Raw genomic sequence first — 17,128 nt, 5'->3', positions numbered from 1 at the left:
GCTACAGAGCTCTCCAGCATGTGACAGTCCTTGAAGCCCACACTGTCAACGTCCCCCTCGGAACCAAGCTTGCTGCATGCACAGCACAGTCCCAAGTCCTTCCTGAAAGGGACCCAGATTTCCTCACATTCACCTAACGGACGTGGCCCGACTACTCTGCTTTCTCCATAGAGTTAGTGCACCAGATGCTTTTCTTTTTATATTTAAAGCAAAAATTTTGTGGCTACAGTTTACATAAAAACAACAAAAAAAGTCTCAGTTCAAGGACCAGCTATTCAATAAGGAAGCTACCGTTTCCAGAGTCAGGGGTGGGGTCGGGTGGGGGGGTCCTCAAAGAGGAGACACAGAATGGCGGATCCATAGTCCTGCCCAGGACTGGTGCTGGGGCGGGCGTGCCCCTGTGTCAGCCTCAGCGGGACTCCGAGGAGCAGAGAGGCCGGGTGCAGTTACTGCTACAATCTGCACACGTGGGGATGATGGGCTCAGTGTGGCGTGGGAGGGAGGGGCAGGATGACAATGCTCGCACATGGGCCTGCCTGGCACTTGGGGGCGCTCCGTCCACAGGACAGGCTGGCCCGGCAGGGAGAGGATTAGAACAGTGACTTCGGAAGTGGCCAGCGTCATCTCTCCCTTCAATATTTACTATAAATAATTTCAAATGTTCTCAACTCATGATACCCCAAAGCCACCTTTCAAACCAAACTGAGAGCACGCTGATCTGAAAGCACCAATGGGCCCAGTCCAGGCAACACGCCTGGGCGCCCCCGTGTTAAAAGAAAATATCCACTCTGGGGAGAAAAGCCAAATGTCTAGGAGCCATTCAGAAATTTGACTTCTACTCTAAGGATGCGAATCAGGCCTGAAAACCTCAGGATCTCAAAGCTGTCTGGCCTCTGATGTCATCCTTCAAATGCCCAGAGGGCTACGTGGAGTTGGGAATCGGGAAGAAGGGAGTCGGAAGGAGGGAACCGCAGTGCCCGCTCAGGAGTGAAACCCAGAGCACTGGGCTCCGACTTGGCTGTGAAAGGTGTGGCACATGGCGACTTGGTCAGCAGAGGGCGCCCAAGATTAGTGTTTATTTTTCCAGAATTTTGAAAGCAGAACTTCCATCTCTTAATTCAACAATTCAGTGTACTTAAAATGTTTTTCATTTTTTAAAAGAAAAATGTTCTGAATGTTTTTTTTCTTTTAGACCTCAAGTGTCCAGGGGCTGGAGAGATAGAACTGCTGGTAGGGCACTTGCCTTGCAGATGGCCGACCCAAATTTGATCCCCAGCATCCCACATGGTCCCTGAGCACTGCAAGGAATAAACACTGAACGCAGAGCCAGGAATAAGCTCTGCATTCCTGATCACCAGGTGTGGCCTCCAAATAAAACAACAGCAACAAAAAATAGAATTTAAGTCAAAACCTATAGCCTTTAATATACAAGACTGTCAAGGAAGGGAATAAAAACCAGAATAAGAACCTGCCACCTTGGCGGAGTCCTGTCACCGGGCACTGGCACTGGCTGTGGGGATCCAATGCCCAAATCCCACTCACAGGATCCCTGCCAGGGCCAGAGCCACCTGCCGTCCCAAGAGCCAGCCAGGACCTGAGTCAGGTCTCAGACTTCGGGCTTTGGGGACATAATATTCACTTGCACGGCACCAGACAGCAGTGATGATGGCACCCACTGCCGGAGGTTTAAAGACACACTGGCCTGAAACCCCGAGCACGGACACTAGCATGGGAAGCTGAGCTCGACTGTCCGCACTTCTGGAAAGACTTTAAAGACCCGACCTGGGAGCCTCCAGCCCCAAGAACATGAAGAAGAGATTTCTCCAAGAGGCTCTGGCGGCCTCAAAGCAAGGCTCTGGGGCTGAGCAACAGGACATCAGGGAGGGTGTTTGCCCTGCATGTGGCTGGCCCAGGTTCAATTCCCAGCATCCCATATGGTGCTGTGAGCACCACCAGGAGTAATTCCTGAGTGCAGAGCCAGGACTCACCCCTGAGCATAGCCCCGGGTGTGATCAAAAAGCCAAAAACAAACAAAGTGAGGCTTCCCTTAGGGATGTGACTCCGCCGCCTGGCCAGAGGCGCCTCTGAGCTAGGAGGGCATTCTCTCCCCAGGTGCCTGCGTGGGGCACTTCCCGGGCCCTTGCATGACAGTGCACACAGAAGAGCTCCTCAGCACGTGGGGACATCCGGGAGCTCCGCGTGGCACATACACTACAGGCTGTGCCAGCGGGGAGGAGAGCCCCGTGCACGGCCTGCAGCCCCTCAGGGAAATCCGCATGCGGCATAAAGGCCAGGAGAGAACCGGGCACCTCTGCAGAAACCCAGAGAACTGGTTTGAAGAGGAACCAGGCGGGGGAAGGTGTGGACTCGAGGCTGCAGGGGGATCGAGACCCCTCCTGCGGGAACCCTGGCGGCTTTTCCTCCGTGCGGCAAAGGGGGAAGCGGTGTTTGTCTCAGCAAACGGGTGACTCCCTGTGGCCCTCATGGTCCTGACATAGATGCCTGCTAGGGGCTGGTCCAGACCCCACTCCTGAGCTTCTCATTGTGGAGCAGCCTCCGAGACGTTCCGGCCATGTCCGTTGTGATGGTTTGACAGGCCTCACGGCGCTCCCTGGGGACGGCCACTGAACACCTCAGGGGCTCAGACTCGGCTTCCTGGAGGAGAGGCAGCGCCGCTGCCCACCCTCTTTCCCTGCCAGCACCAGCACAGCCCCTGGCAGGCGTCCGGCCCCGTGTGGACCGTGTCAGGGAGGGCTCAAGGCCCACAGCGCCCAACGTCCGGACAAGAACAGCGTGGGGCTAGCAGATTTACTGAAAAATTTAAATGATAAGCCGAATATGGTTAAATAAACTTTTCATCTTGCTTAATCACCCCTCTATTATTAAAACTGTGTATTTAAGAGATTTATTATCAGTATCTTGGCAAAATGTAACTATTTTTTAAACCATCTGAAATTTTTGTGTTACTCTGTATCTTCACAGACATTTTATGAACCATTTCATACTTAATGGCTTGTAAGCAATCCCAAGAGTTGGGAATTGTGTGAAAAGTTGCCCAGATTGACAGATAAAGTGAAAAGGTCTGTATTAATTTCCAAATAAAGAAATGCATGGCGTGGTATCTCACGATGATTATACTCTAAAGTACCAATTAGAACGCATCAGAAACTAGAGCAAGTTGACACTCTACAATAAAGCAAATAATTTCCAGTTGGAGGGGCAGAAAATGTTAATATGCAATGCTCAAGACTACAAGAATCTTTGTAAAAGGAAGTAGCTAATAAGGTTTAATGGTGCATGTCAGGAAGCCACAGTCTGTAGGGAAACACAGCTGGCTTCATTTTGTAAACTATTTGATATACACATCTTTCCCGTTCGCCATGATCAGCTGGGCCGGTGCTGCAGGGGACAGTTTAGGCTCCAAATCAGGGTCTTCTTCTTGTTCTCTAAATTACAAGTGAAATACATCCATCTAATATGGTGCTACCGGCGAGCGCCCGGACTCAAGCTGATCCACTTTCACAAAAGGGTTCCAGAGTCTCCCGCGAAACTCTGTGAAAACGATCCTACCACAAAATAGGCCACAAGCACTACAACAACTCATCCAACAGACTGAACTCAGGGTCTGGAGAAACAATGGCCTTCACAGGACGGTCACCACCTCTCAGACCTCATGAATTAAAATGCAAAATCTGGCTGTCAGGCTCACTGAGGGGTGCGTACTCAGGACAAGGGCCCTTCCCACAGGCCCGTGGTGTCATCTCAGGGGACACACACTCTGCACGCGCCACCACCCCCAGGACAGCTGCCCAAGCTGGCACTGAGACAAAGGTGAGGTGTCTGCCACCAGGCCTGGCCCTCGAATAATCGGGGCATGAGTGTTGCTGGTGTTAGGACACACATTATCTGTGAAAACAAGCTTGAGTCCCAGTCATTGATGAGTTGGGAGCAGATGAGGCTAGAAACCGCTCTTCAAGGAGACCTGCAGGGCCCACCAGCTGCCCCGCACCTCTGACAGAGACGAAAGGGGACGCCAAGTGTGACATCAAGAACACGTGTGCCCCGCTGAAAGTAGACTAGAGACTGAACATGATGGCCACTCAATACCCCTATTGCAAACCACAACTCCCAAAAGGAGAGAGAGAGAACAAATTGGAATGCTCTGCCACAGAGGTGGAGCGGGGTGGGGGGGATGGGATGGAGGATGGGAGGGATACTGGGTTCATAAGTGGTGGAGAATGGACACTGGTGGAGGGATGGGCGCTCAAACATTGCATGAGGGAAAAACAAGCATGAAAATGTGTGAATCTGCAACTGTACCCTCACTGTGACTCACCAATTAAAAAATAAATTATAAAAAAAAAAAAGAACATGTGTGCCCAAGTCTGCCAGCGAAGGTGTAGGAGGGCAGGAAGTACCAGTGGGGGGTGGGGAGAGGGAGGAGCAGGAGGTGCCGGTGTGGGGGAGGGGTAGAGAGGGACAGGAGGTGCCAGTGTGCTGGGAGGGGGCAGTGTTGGGGTGAGGGGGCGGGCTGTCCGGTGCTGAGGACTGTGGTGTGCTCCCAAGCATGTGCTCACTGGTGCCTGACTGGCTAGACCATGTGCAAGAACACGTCGGAGACGAGGCAGCAAAACTGGATTCCAGAGCAGCAGATTCTCACACGTGCTTCCTGGGTGTAGCAGGCCACACATGTCCATGTCCCTTCGCATCCTGGGTGCAGCAGGTGACATGAGCCCACACCCCTTCACTTTCTGGATGCAGGTCACAGCACCCATGTCCCTTTGCTTCCTGGGTGCAGCAGGTCACACACGCCCACGCCCCTTAGCTTCCTGGGTGCAGAGCTACCTCACTTGCCAGGTACCTGCCGCCATGCCTGTGGCCATCTGAGCCCAGATGCCCAGGACGCAGAGCCCCCTAAGCAGCTGTGTCAGAGAGGCTCCCCTCAGTACCCCCAGTTCTGGCCCGCAGAGCTTTTCCACCGAAACATTTTCTTCTTCTGTATAAACACGCTTTGTTCAGAAACACTGTTTATAAAAATGCTCTTTTCAGGGTGGTGAAAACATGTGACTGGATGAAGGAAACAGAAGAGCTGGCAGAGGCACAGAGGCCGCTGAGAAGCTCAATGCCCAGCAGGTGCTGCTACCGTGGAAGTCAATCGGGGTGCGCAGGGTGCATCTGCTAACAATGCTCGGCCAGGGCAATGAGCTCCCCGGGCCAAGGCCTCTGGGGGGGCAGCACTCATGAAGCCAACCACGGACTGAGAGCAACTGAGATCAGAAACCCCAAATTTCCTCAGAACAATCACAGAACTACAGAACGCAGTCCTCCTCTAGAACAATCACAGAAACCAGTCATTCCATAGGGCAATCACAGAATAATAAACACAGGCTTACCACCGAACAATCATGGAACTACAGAACCCAGTCCTCCTGCAGAACAATCACAGAACTATAGAACCCGGTTGTCCTGCAGAACAATCACAGAACTATAGAACCCAGTCCTCCTGTAGAATAATCACAGAACTATAGAACCCAGTCCTCCTGCAGAACAATCACAGAGCTATAGAACCCAGTCCTCCTGCAGAACAATCACAGAACAATAGAACCCAGTCCTCCTGCAGAACAATCACAGAACTACAGAACCTGGTCCTCCTGCAGAACAATCACAGAACTACAGAACCTGGTCCTCCTGCAGAACAATCACAGAGCTATAGAACCTGGTCCTCCAACAGAACAATCATCGAACTATAAAACCCCATCTCCCTATAGAACAATCACAGAAGTATAGAACCCAGTCAGCCTACAGAACAATCACAGAACTATAGAACCCAGTCGGCCTACAGAACAGTCACAGAACTATAAGACCCAGTCCTCTCATAGAACAATCTTAGACATACAGAATCTAGTCCTCCCACAGAACAATCATTGAACTATAAAATCCAGTCTCCCTACAGAACAATCACAGAAATATAGAACCCAGTCCTTCCATAAAACAGCCACAGAACTAGAACTCGTCCTCCTACAAAAATCATAGAACTCCTGAACCCAACCCTCCTGCAGAACAATCACAGAACTACCGAATCCAGTCATTACACAGAACAATCACAGAACTATGGAGTCGAGTTCTCCTACAGAACAATCACAACCTACAGCAGAAAACAGACGATCAGAGAAACAGAAGAGAGATGCTGGAAACACAATGTAGTCCTCACAGCATTTCTCTTCACAATGCTATGCGGTAGGTAAGCTCATTTTTCTTCACTCTGCCCTCAAAATAAGTATGATGTAATAGTAGGAATGGCACAGTAATGACTGGGACTCAAAGGAGTCTGTTTGCACGGGCCTGTTATAAGTGTGGATAATACACAGAGGCCAACACTGCCATCCCATCTCCTGTCACGGCCACTGTCGGTGACAGGAGCTCAGCACGCCCGTTCTGCCAGTGAGTCTGCACAGGGGTCTGGGCTGATCCCCTTTCCCTCCGAGCTTCAGTTTCCACACTGGGATCCAGGGACGGGGACCCCGAAACCACTACCTCCTAGCAGGGCTCTGTCCCCACACCTCCCACCAGACTCCAGGCCACCACACAGAAGGGTGTCCTGCCCAGCAGTGACATGCACGGGGAAGCACGGGGCAGCCGCCTGCTTCCCCAGCAGCACTTGGCCTCCTTGCCTTCCTCGAGGTACAGTGGTTGCAGCGCCAGGACTAGACATACAGCTTTTTAAAAATTGAATCACCGTGAGATACAGTATAGAACTTTCAGAATTGAGTTTCAGTCATACAATGATCAAACACCCATCCCTTCACCAGCATTTCCCACCACTAATGTCCCCAGTATCCCTCCTGCCACCCCCAACCCTATCCCCTGCCTCTTACTCCCTCTACTTTTGGGCATCATGGTTTGCAATACAGAGACTGAGGCACCATCATGTTTGGTCCTTTGTCTACTTTCAGCACACCTCTCCCATCCCGAGCAATCCCTACAACCATCAACTTAGTGGACCCTTCTCTATCCCAGCTGCCTTCTTCCCCAGCACATGAGGCAAGTTTCCAATCCGTGGAGCAATCCTCCTGGCCCTTGTCTCTACTGTCCTTGGGTGTTAGTCTCATACTATGTTATTTTGTATTCCACAAATGAGTGTAGTCATTCTATGTTTGTCTCTTTCTGACTCATTTCACTTAGCATGATACTCTCCACCCACTTATAAGCAAATTTCATAATTTTATCTTTTTAATTTTTTTATTTTATAAAATACTTCACTATATATATATATCTCACACATATATCTCAGTTGGGGGCTTGAGTGATAGCACAGCGGTAGGGCGTTGGCCTTTCATGCAGCCAACCCGAGTTCAATTCCTCTGCCCCTCTCGGAGAGCCCGGCAAGCTACCGAGAGTATCGAGCCCGCTCGGCAGAGCCTGGCAAGCTACCCGTGCGTATTGGATATGCCAAAAACAGTAACAATAAGTCTCTCAATGAGAAACGTTACTGGTGCCCGCTCGAACAAATCGATGAGCAACGGGATGACAGTGATATATCTTAGTGAATCACCGTGAAGGTACAGTACACATTTTCGTGCTTGTGTTTCCATCATACAAAGTCGAGAACCCATCTCTCCACCAGTGCCCATTCTCCACCATCGATGGACCCAGTATCCCTCCCACCCCCCAATTTCACCCCCCTTACCCCACCCCGCCTCTGTGGCAGGGCATTCCCTTTTGTTCTTTCTCTCCTTTTGGGTGTTGTGGAATACTATGCAATAGGGGTATTGAGTGGCCATTATGTTCAACCTATAGTCTACTTTCAGCACGCATTTCCCTTTCCGAGTGGGTCCTCCAACCGCAAATAGTTCACAATATTTGATGACATTTAATATTCAAACACCAATCCCACCACTATTACATCTTCCCATCACCATATTCCGGGTGTTTCCATCCCGAACACCAATTCCGGCCCCAAAGCAGAACCGAAATAATATGGTATCTCCCTCTAAGGTTGGTTGCCTCTTACTTTGAACCCCATCAAATGTGGTGCGGTACTCTCGGACTATGGGTAGGGTGTGTTCTATGAAGTGTTGCGCATCCGCGAATGTGGCCCCTTGGTCCAGGGACAGTTTCACTCATGGGTGAGGCTGGGCCCAAGCATGTGGCGAGCGGCTGTGAGGAGGGTGGAGGTTGGTTCTGGTGGTTTTTGGCTGCCGGGGCTGGGTTCCTTGGGGTGAGGAGGGGCCTCACCCGCTCCCCTCTGGGGAGCCCCGAGTGAAACAGCCAGGTGTGGGGATTCCATCTTTTCTAACAGCTGCAGAGTACTCCACTGGCACACAGCTTCTCGCAGACTTGACTCTTCTCTGCCTCAGTGTGCCGACAGTGGCCTGGAGCGTCCCCAGCATAGTGTGCTTAGCTCAATAGGCCGCATGACCCTGGTCAGCAGCAAGGACACAGCTGTGCCTGCTACTCTGATAGAGCCTGTGGTCACCAGGGTGCCCAGGGCCACAGACCTCTGGAGTCGAGAAGTGGTATGAGGCTGGACAGTGAGTTGTGGGATGACGAGCAGCTCCGAGAGAGGACCATGATCAAATGAACCACGTTCCAGCACAGCGGAGCAGACCTGACAGAGAAGCTCACTAAAACCCACACAGGGGGGCTGGAGCAATAGCACAGCGGGGAGGGCGTTTGCCCTGCTTGTGGCCGACCCAGGTTCAATTCCCAGCATCCCATATGGTCCCCCAAGCACCGCCAGGAGTAATTCCTGAGTGCAGAGCCAGGAGTAACCCCTGAGCATCACTGGGCTGGGTCTGACTCAAAAAAGAAAAAGAAAAAAAAAGCCCGCACAGGAAGTCCACAGGGCATGGAAGAGCTGGAAGAGCCCTTCCTGCCAGGGACAGGAGAACAGCTCTCTGGGAAAACCTGCCTCAACAGCCCTGAAGAAGCCCACAGGGCAGTATGCACTTCTGGGAACCCACCACGCAGCCTCTGTGGACAGCACCGCCACTCTGGCCGCAGCTGCTGAGGCTTCCGAGCCCATTACCTTCGTCCTCCTCCCAGCTCACAGTGAACCAAGAACACAGCATGCTGTCCCTGGGCCACGTGACATGCACTAAGTGTGACCAAGAACACAGCCATGCCTGAGCCACATGACAGGCCAAGAACACAGCATGCCGGGCCTGAGCCATGTGACATGACTAAGAACACAGCACGTCGTGCCTGAGCCACGTGTCATGACCAAGAACACAGCACGCTGTGCCTGAGTCATGTGACTTGCACTTAGTGTAATTGTACAAATAAGAAGCAGCTGAAACTCCATTTCTTTCCTGCTCTTAGTTAAGAGCAGTAATGAACCATCTCTGAAGCTTTAGGACTCCCATCCAGGAATCCCAGACTGCCGTTTCATCTGAGCCAGGTAGACTCAGGCATCTTTTGCTCTTAGTAGAGACTGACCTCCCTCAGGGTCCCCGCTGTTGTGTGCGTTGCACTGTGACCACATCTGTCTGCAAATATATTGTCTCACACCAAGACGAAACCCCGCAAGTAGCCATTTTTCTTTATGTTGTTTGGAATTAAAAACATATTAAATTGATCCATTATGAAAATTCTGTTCTCTACATTGTGTGTTTCAGACCATGTCTGTATCTTAAGGCTATGAAACAATTTTTGTAATGGTAATAAGAAAACAAATTATTGGCTTTAAGTTAACAAAATTGTTGCTTGAATGACTAAATACTCAACCAAAACAAAATAAATCCTTCACTAAATTGTATCAAACACAAGATGATCACTTCCACAGGTTAATGAGCTTTGTTTAGCCGCAGCGCGTATCTCTGTGCTCTGGGAGCCGAGGGTGGTCTCCTGCAGAAGTGCTGTCAGGCAGGAGCTACCCCAACCACAGGGCATGGAGCAGGGAAGGTGACGGCCTCTCTGTCTGGAGCACAACAATGATCATTCTGAGCGTCAGTCAGAAGTCACACCCAAACAAACCACTGGTCACTGAGGGTTTATTGCGTGCAAAATGTGGGCAAGGAAAAAAAGGTACTCAGAAATTCCTGTTTCAAATGGTTTATTTCTGATTCCTGAAACAGAGGCAGGCAGACCCCCAGAGTCTCTGTTCCTTGACCTGTAGGCTCAGGAAGGGCCAATGTGGCCTGTTGTTTGTGAGAGCTCAAGAGCGGGCCACGGAGGGCCATCTGCCTGGGTTCTCCATGGGGCAGGCTGGCCTGTGTATGCTCAGCAAGAATTGGGGTGCTCTGGGTCTGTGCAGGAGAAATGCTGCCCAAATGTGCACCTTTGGGAGACGGCTGGAATGCTGCCTGCCCCTGGCTCACCCACTGCGCATTCCCAAGTACCTCAGGCATAGGAAAGTTCTGGCCAAGGTCTACAGAACTCACAGCTCACGAACGGAAGTTGAGAACAACCTAATATGCCCACAACTTCTGAATGGTGACAGGACATGTCTGAGCAGGGTGTCCTGGTACCTGACACCCTCCCTCCTGCCTCAGTACTCATGTCTCAGCCACAAGAAACATGAGTACTGAGGCAGGAGGGCAGGAAAAAGTGGCACAGATCAGGGACATACCGCAGGCACCGAGGGCCACAGTCTTCAATGGCCCAACACAGGGCAGCAGTGCCATGGGGAGAGAGGCAGGGAGAAGCCCTGGACATGATTCCTGTGAAAAGGTATCTGGGGCTCAACAGAACATCAGGGTGCGCCTGTCTGCACACACCAGTGACCGTTCCTGCCATACGGCTCCAGCCTCACCATGCAGAAGCCGCAGCATGCCCAGGCCCCAGGCGCCGAGTTGACACCTGATGGCTAGCGAAGGGCCATGAAGAGTCCAGGGGCGTTGGAAATATTTTTGTGGCAGAGGTAAAATGTCTAAAAGTTTGTAATAAAGGGGCAGAACCTGGGTTGAAGGGGTTCCCATTAGCTGAATAAGGGACAATGTAAGCGCCAATCAAGAATGGAAACTCAGAATCATCCCTCAAAAAACCAGAAAACCAAACATTGTCTTTCTCTCCACACCCACATTTCCACGTACACCCACCCCCACCCACATACCCCCACACACATTCACCCCCCCACACTTCCACACATCCACATCCCCACACCCATGTTCCCCCCCACTCCCACCTACATCCACATTCCCCCCACATACTCTCACTTACACCCACACACCCCCTTAAACCTACATCCACCCCTATGCCCCCCAACCATTCAGGCTGTGTCTCAGACATGAAGCTGATCCCACAGGCACCAGCTCTGCCTCCCGCCCGAACCGAACAGTCTCCCACCCAGCACTGCTGCTCCTGCAAGGCCGCCACCTCCCCGACATGCCCGGGCATCTGTCCAGAGAGTCAGAGCATCTCAGGGGCTGAGAGCACCTCCTGCAGCTGTAGCTGCTCCGGGGACCCCCACAGCCTGGAGAGCTGGTGCCGCAAGGGAGGGGTGGAGTGAGGTGAGAGCTGAGTCGGTCAAGGGGAGGCATGGTGGAGGTGGAGTGGGTGCTCCACCAGCTTCAGGTGAGGTGTGACCCCTTGAGTGTTATGATCATGGGTTTTTTTGGGGGGAGGTGAAATGGGGGGCTGGGTCACCCCTGGCTCTGCACTCAGAGATCACTCCCAGTGATCCGGGTCAGCCTGTGTGAGGCACGTGTCCTCCCCGATGCCCTGTCGCACCAGTCCAAGTTCACGATCTTTAGCAGAAATGATTCCTCTTGTTTCACGTTTCTGTGAACCAGACTTGGGTCGAGAGTGTCATCGTCAGAAGAGCACGAGGGTTGGTTCCAACAGTCTCTCAGCACCTGAGGCAGGACTTCACTGTAGGGCCCAGAAGCATAGCTGTGTGAAGCCAGAACCTTCTCTTGCATGAGTACACAGCATGGCCATGCCGACTCTGGTCCTCTAAAGGCCTCGCTTGATCTGGAACCCCGAACACACCTCCTGATCCCCTACTTCTGAGCAGTCTCTCACCTGGTCTCTGACTAGCAGAGATGCACCAAGGCCAGACCTCAGGAGCCTGTGGGAGGGGCACGGACAGACTCCTCCACAGAGCGTGCTGTCTGATCCCAGAGCTGGCCACAGAAGGCCTCCACGGTGCTTGTGTTCAGAGAGCAGATTCCAAACATGCCAAGTCATCAAGAGCTTTGGACTCACGGTGCAGCTGACATCAGGGAGGAGGGTCTCAGCGATGCTCTTAGAGGGTAGAAAGTTTTGCAAGATGCACCTATTATCTGGCCATGCAAATTACATAGGGGGCAAAACTGCTTAATCTTATGCTAAATTCTGTCAATACAATCTTTACAAAGGAAGCCTGGTATAGTTCTACCCTAACATCAACAAATAGATTTAAGAAAATAGCATTTAGAATATATTCAGCCATCCCCTGAGAGGATACAGCCGTTTCCCCGAGAGTGAGGATGTAGCCATTCCCTGAGAGTGAAGAAACAGCCATCCATGAGTGAAGACATAGCTGTTCCCTGATAGGACATAGCCGTTCCCTGAGTGTGGACACAGCCATCCCTTGAGAGAAGACAGCCATCCCCTGAGAGGACACAGCTGTCTCCTGAGAGAGTGAAGATACAGCCATCCTGAGAGAGAAGACACAGCTGTCCCCTGAAAGTGAGGGCATAGCTGTTCTCTGATAGGACATCGCCATCCTGAGAGTGAGGACACAGCTGTTCCCTGAAAGTACACAACCATCTTCAGAGTGAGGGCAGAGCTGTCCCCTGAGAGGACACAGCCATCCTGAGAGAGGACACAGCTGTCCTGAGAGAGAGGACACAGCTGTCCTGAGAGAGAGGACACAGCTGTCCACTGAGAGGACACAGCCATCCTCAGAGTGAGGACAGAGCTGTCCCCTGAGAGTACACAACCATCCTCAGAGTGAGGACTGAGCTGTTCCCTGAGGGGACACAGCCATCCTGAGAGAGGGAGGACACAGCTGGCCCCTAAGGGTACACAACTATCCTGAGAGTGAGGACGCAGCTGTCCCCATAGAGGACACAGCTGTCCCCTGAGAGGACACAGCTGTCCCCTGAGAGGGCACAGCCATTCTTAGAGGACATAGTTGTCCCCTGAGATAAAAGAAAAAAGCTGTCCCCTGAGAGTAAGGAACCCAAGGTGGGCCTGGTGGGAGGCCGGGAGGACAGGGAGCCAGCTGGGGGTAGCCCTTGCCCAGAGCTCAGCTGACCTGGGTCATCCTGGAACAAGAGTATGCCAGGACCTGCTCCCTGACCCCACAAGGCTTCCCATCCTGGGGCCACTGCAGGGCATGAGAGCCTCCTGTGAGACAATCCACAGAGCAACACCCCTTCCTAACGAGTGGATTTTTATTTTTTTACATTTTGGGTCATACCCGGCAAAGCACAGGGGTTACTCCTGGCTTTGCGCTCAGGAATTACTCCTGGCACGCTCAGAGGACCATATGGGATGCTGGGCATTGAACTTGGGTTGGCTATGTGCAAGGCAAACGCCCTCCCCACTGTGTACTATCACTCCAGCTCCTCAATGAGTGGATCTTGGAAATTTCAGACTTGGCTTCTGTCCTCACTGCACATACATGGTTGGTTTCTGAGCCTGTGCCGAGGGACCTGGCGTCCCATCCATACTATCCCTGTGTCCCAGGAAACCATAGCACTTCACTCTTCTGCAGCCAACAACATGGCTGTCCACCCACACGCCACAGGGGCTGCTGTGAGCTGCTTGTCCCGTGCCACACAGGCTTGCAGAGAGATGCTCCGGATCACCTGGTAATCAGAGGTCCTGGCTCTGTGACTTAGCATCGACTCAGATGCCTGTGTCACAATTTAAGTCATTCTCACGGTACCACAAATTTCCAAAGGATGATCGCGATCAGGTAAACAGTGATCTGCTACTCAGGTTGATTCCACATCTCCGTGCAGAGCTGAGGGATGGAGCTCCGGAGCTCTCGAACCCCCAGCCCTTCTCGTTTGGGAGTCTGTTGACACCGTCTCTATGTAGAAGATGTTTCCTGGGAACACCTGCTTCATCATCAAATGCATGCTGCAAAGGAGCGAGAAACTCAACGCAACGCCTGCAGCCCTGACGTTTGCTCTCTGAGCGCTTCCCCTCGCTGCTGGGCCCGGACACTGCAGTCCATGTCAGCAGTTGGTATGGTGGCTGTGTGCTGTGGGGCGCTCTAGGTCACCTGCTGACCTCCTGTGGGCTGTTCCTGCCTTGTCTTCTCCCAAAGAGACACTCCGAGTGGTAAATGCTGACAGCAGCCACCGCCAAGCTGTGAAAATCCTTCATCTCTGCAGACCGACTGGACTACTGCAGTCTGCAGACCGCTCTTTTGGGGCACATCACCAGCTTTAAACCTATATATTTAAACCTGAAAATATTTGGTGCTCGTAAGGACTATGGCGTGCCAGGTTACATGCAGCCAAGATAAGGGCAAAGTTATTCTATTGTAATATTTTAATGAGTGAACACTTTAAAATATTAATAAACTGCCCTTTTATAAGACAAAATAAGAAAGCTGTTCTCGAAAGTAGTCTTGAAATTTCAACCTGCAACACACACCATAGCCAATTCCGTTTTGTTCTCTTATCTGAGGCCTTTACAGCGATTCTGAGGACAAGCTGAGCCTACTGAACATAATGGCCATATCACCTGTCTGTCTGTCAGCGAGATGTCTGAAAGCCTTTTTATTAGAAACACATATCAATATGCCCGAGGGATTACAGTAACTGCTTGAAGCAATTTGTATTATCATTTCATCCCTGATGCTCTGGCTCTGAGTAACTTATTACTATGAATGGCATGGAAATGGCAGCCTGTCACAATTGATTTTTCTTAACCTCCTGTAAGAATTTTTTTCCTCTTAAATGTAATCAAGATTCATCTTATTAAATATATCTAAAGCTAGGTTTTATAAAGCAGTCCATTATTCAACTTGCACTCCATATAATTTAAACTTCCACCAAATATTATTGTAAAAGTAATTGCTTAGTAATAAAAACTTTTGATTTGTTCAAACTCGAGCAGAGCCTGCCTCCCTGGTGCACACTGCTGTGAGCTTGAGGGAAGCAGCCGGGTCTCGAAACAACTAGCTTCGGTTTCTCCTCACCTTGGAATTTTACTCCATCACACAGAACTGTAGGACTGACATTTTGGGGCTTTAGAGTAGTCCTGGCTCTGCATCAGGGATGGCCCCTGGGGTGCTGGATACACAGTGCTGGGATCAGAGTGGGGCTGGCCATATGCAAGGTGGGCATCACCACCCATACTGACTTTATGTCCCAGGGATGATTCCAACCCCCAAGTCTGGGGAAAATGAACTGTAGAATAAAGAGCTACAGATGGGGTAGGAGATAGTTTGGGACAAGCAGGGCCGTGCGGAGGCAGAATAGCTCAAGCAGCATGGCCCAAACACTGGCTGGCAGTGGCCCGTGGGAGAGGTACGGGTGCAGGTGCAATGTGTCCGCAAACTCAGGGGAAACAGTCGTGTCTCAGGCATGTGTACAACAGGGCTCTAAGGGAAGAGTCAGTATGAGCAAAAGCCCCCAGTGGGTTTGAGAATAAGCCTAAGAAGGGGAGCAGTACAGGATGCTGTGGGTGAGGCAGCCCATCCTGAGGGATGCATACTATGGGTTGAGGTGTGTGTACAGGTGTGTGTGTGGGGTGTGAGTGAGTACAAGTGTGCCCCGGGCTGTGAGTACAGGTACAGGTGTGCTCTGGGTTGTAAGTGTAAGCATGGGGGTGTGGGTACAGGCTGCCTGGATGTGAGTACAAGCGTGCCCTGGGGTGTAGGTATAGGTGTGCCCCAGCGTCTAAGTTTGAGGCGACCCTAATGTCTAGTCATCTCTGTGACGACCCACGGAGACCCCTCTTTGCCAGAACATGCTGTGGGCCTGCAGCATTCACAGCGGTCAGTCCTGCCCAGTGGGCACTGAGCATGGGTAAGGCTGTGAGCTCCTCATTCTCACCATGTGATCTGAGCTCGCCACCTCACTACTGCTCCATTACCTTAGTTTCTGAAATCAGCACCGTGTTCACTGGAGCAATTCTGTCTGAGAAGTCACACAGATCTGCACCTCTCTCCCTCCATCCACCCCCGCACACAATGCCCCCCCAATACACACTGATATGAGGTTGTCAGTAACTGAAGGAAGGGACAGTGGGAAGGGGAGAAAACTCTGTGTGTGCCAGATTCCCCTGAGGGATGAGTGTAGCAGCAGAATCCTATGGGCAGCAAAGCTCCCATCCTTCCTATCCATGTCACAATGACACAAGGGGACACCCAGGCGACATCTTCCCGGGGCAGCTTCTCCATCATAGACTCGCTCTTCTCTTTCTTGAAACACACAGTATTTCGAGATCAGTGATGTTGCTTCTGGTCTACTGTAGCCTGTTTGGCTAATTTGTTCTAATTGTGGTCTCAGGACACCAGCATTTCATTCACAGGATTCCATGGCAATCGCCAGATGAGAGACTCCTCCCCTGAAACCTCTCCTGATGGCACAGCGCCTTGGTGGAGCAGCACTCCTGCAACTAACCAGAGCTGCCCTGCGGCATGGACTATCATGTGTACCAAACTCTCAACCCCACTGAGAGGGAGCTCGCTGCCCGGGAGAGCTGGACGTCCCGGTCCAGGCTCCAAATCCAGCTCTGCAAATCACCCCACTGTCTTGGGGCTGGAGCAATGGCACAGCAGGTAGGGCACTTGCCTTGCACGTGGCTGACCCGGGCTTGACCCTTGGCATCCCCCAAGTCCACCAGGAGGGGAACTCCTGAGTTCAGAATCAGGAGTAACCTGAGCACCGCCCAATGTGGACACCCCACCCTCCACCCACCTGAAAAAGAAGATGCCTGATTTGCTGTTGGGTTCCTATTTCTAGCATCAGAGATTTAGAAAGCTGGTAGAGAAGAAACAGCAGCGGGAGAGGAAGAGGAAGGAGGAGGAGATGGAATAATGAACCGCTTGCTGCTTGCGCAGCGGAACAATGAATGGATGGAGCTGGCCTGGAGACATGGACTGACGCACGCTCTGTGTGCAGAAGGTCCAGAGTTCAACCCTGGCATGGCCCCAACAAAAACAGCAGAATGAAGCCACTCGCCCAGGCAGACACGCCCTAACAGTGGGAGCTGGGTTCAGCCGCGCAGGAAGGGC

At 51.8% G+C, this 17,128-nt stretch overlaps 1 protein-coding gene across 2 annotated transcripts in view; it reads right to left on the bottom strand.

Annotated features, from left to right (window-relative positions):
• Positions 1-17,128, bottom strand: part of ATP9B (ATPase phospholipid transporting 9B (putative)) — a 130,804-nt gene that overhangs the window by 40,768 nt on the left and 72,908 nt on the right. The window lies entirely within an intron of this gene.

This window comes from Sorex araneus, chromosome 2, assembly GCF_027595985.1.
Source record: "Sorex araneus isolate mSorAra2 chromosome 2, mSorAra2.pri, whole genome shotgun sequence".
NCBI lineage: Eukaryota > Metazoa > Chordata > Mammalia > Eulipotyphla > Soricidae > Sorex > Sorex araneus.
The sequence above is the reverse complement of the archived record's forward strand: the minus strand, read 5'-3'. Positions and strand labels throughout refer to the sequence as shown.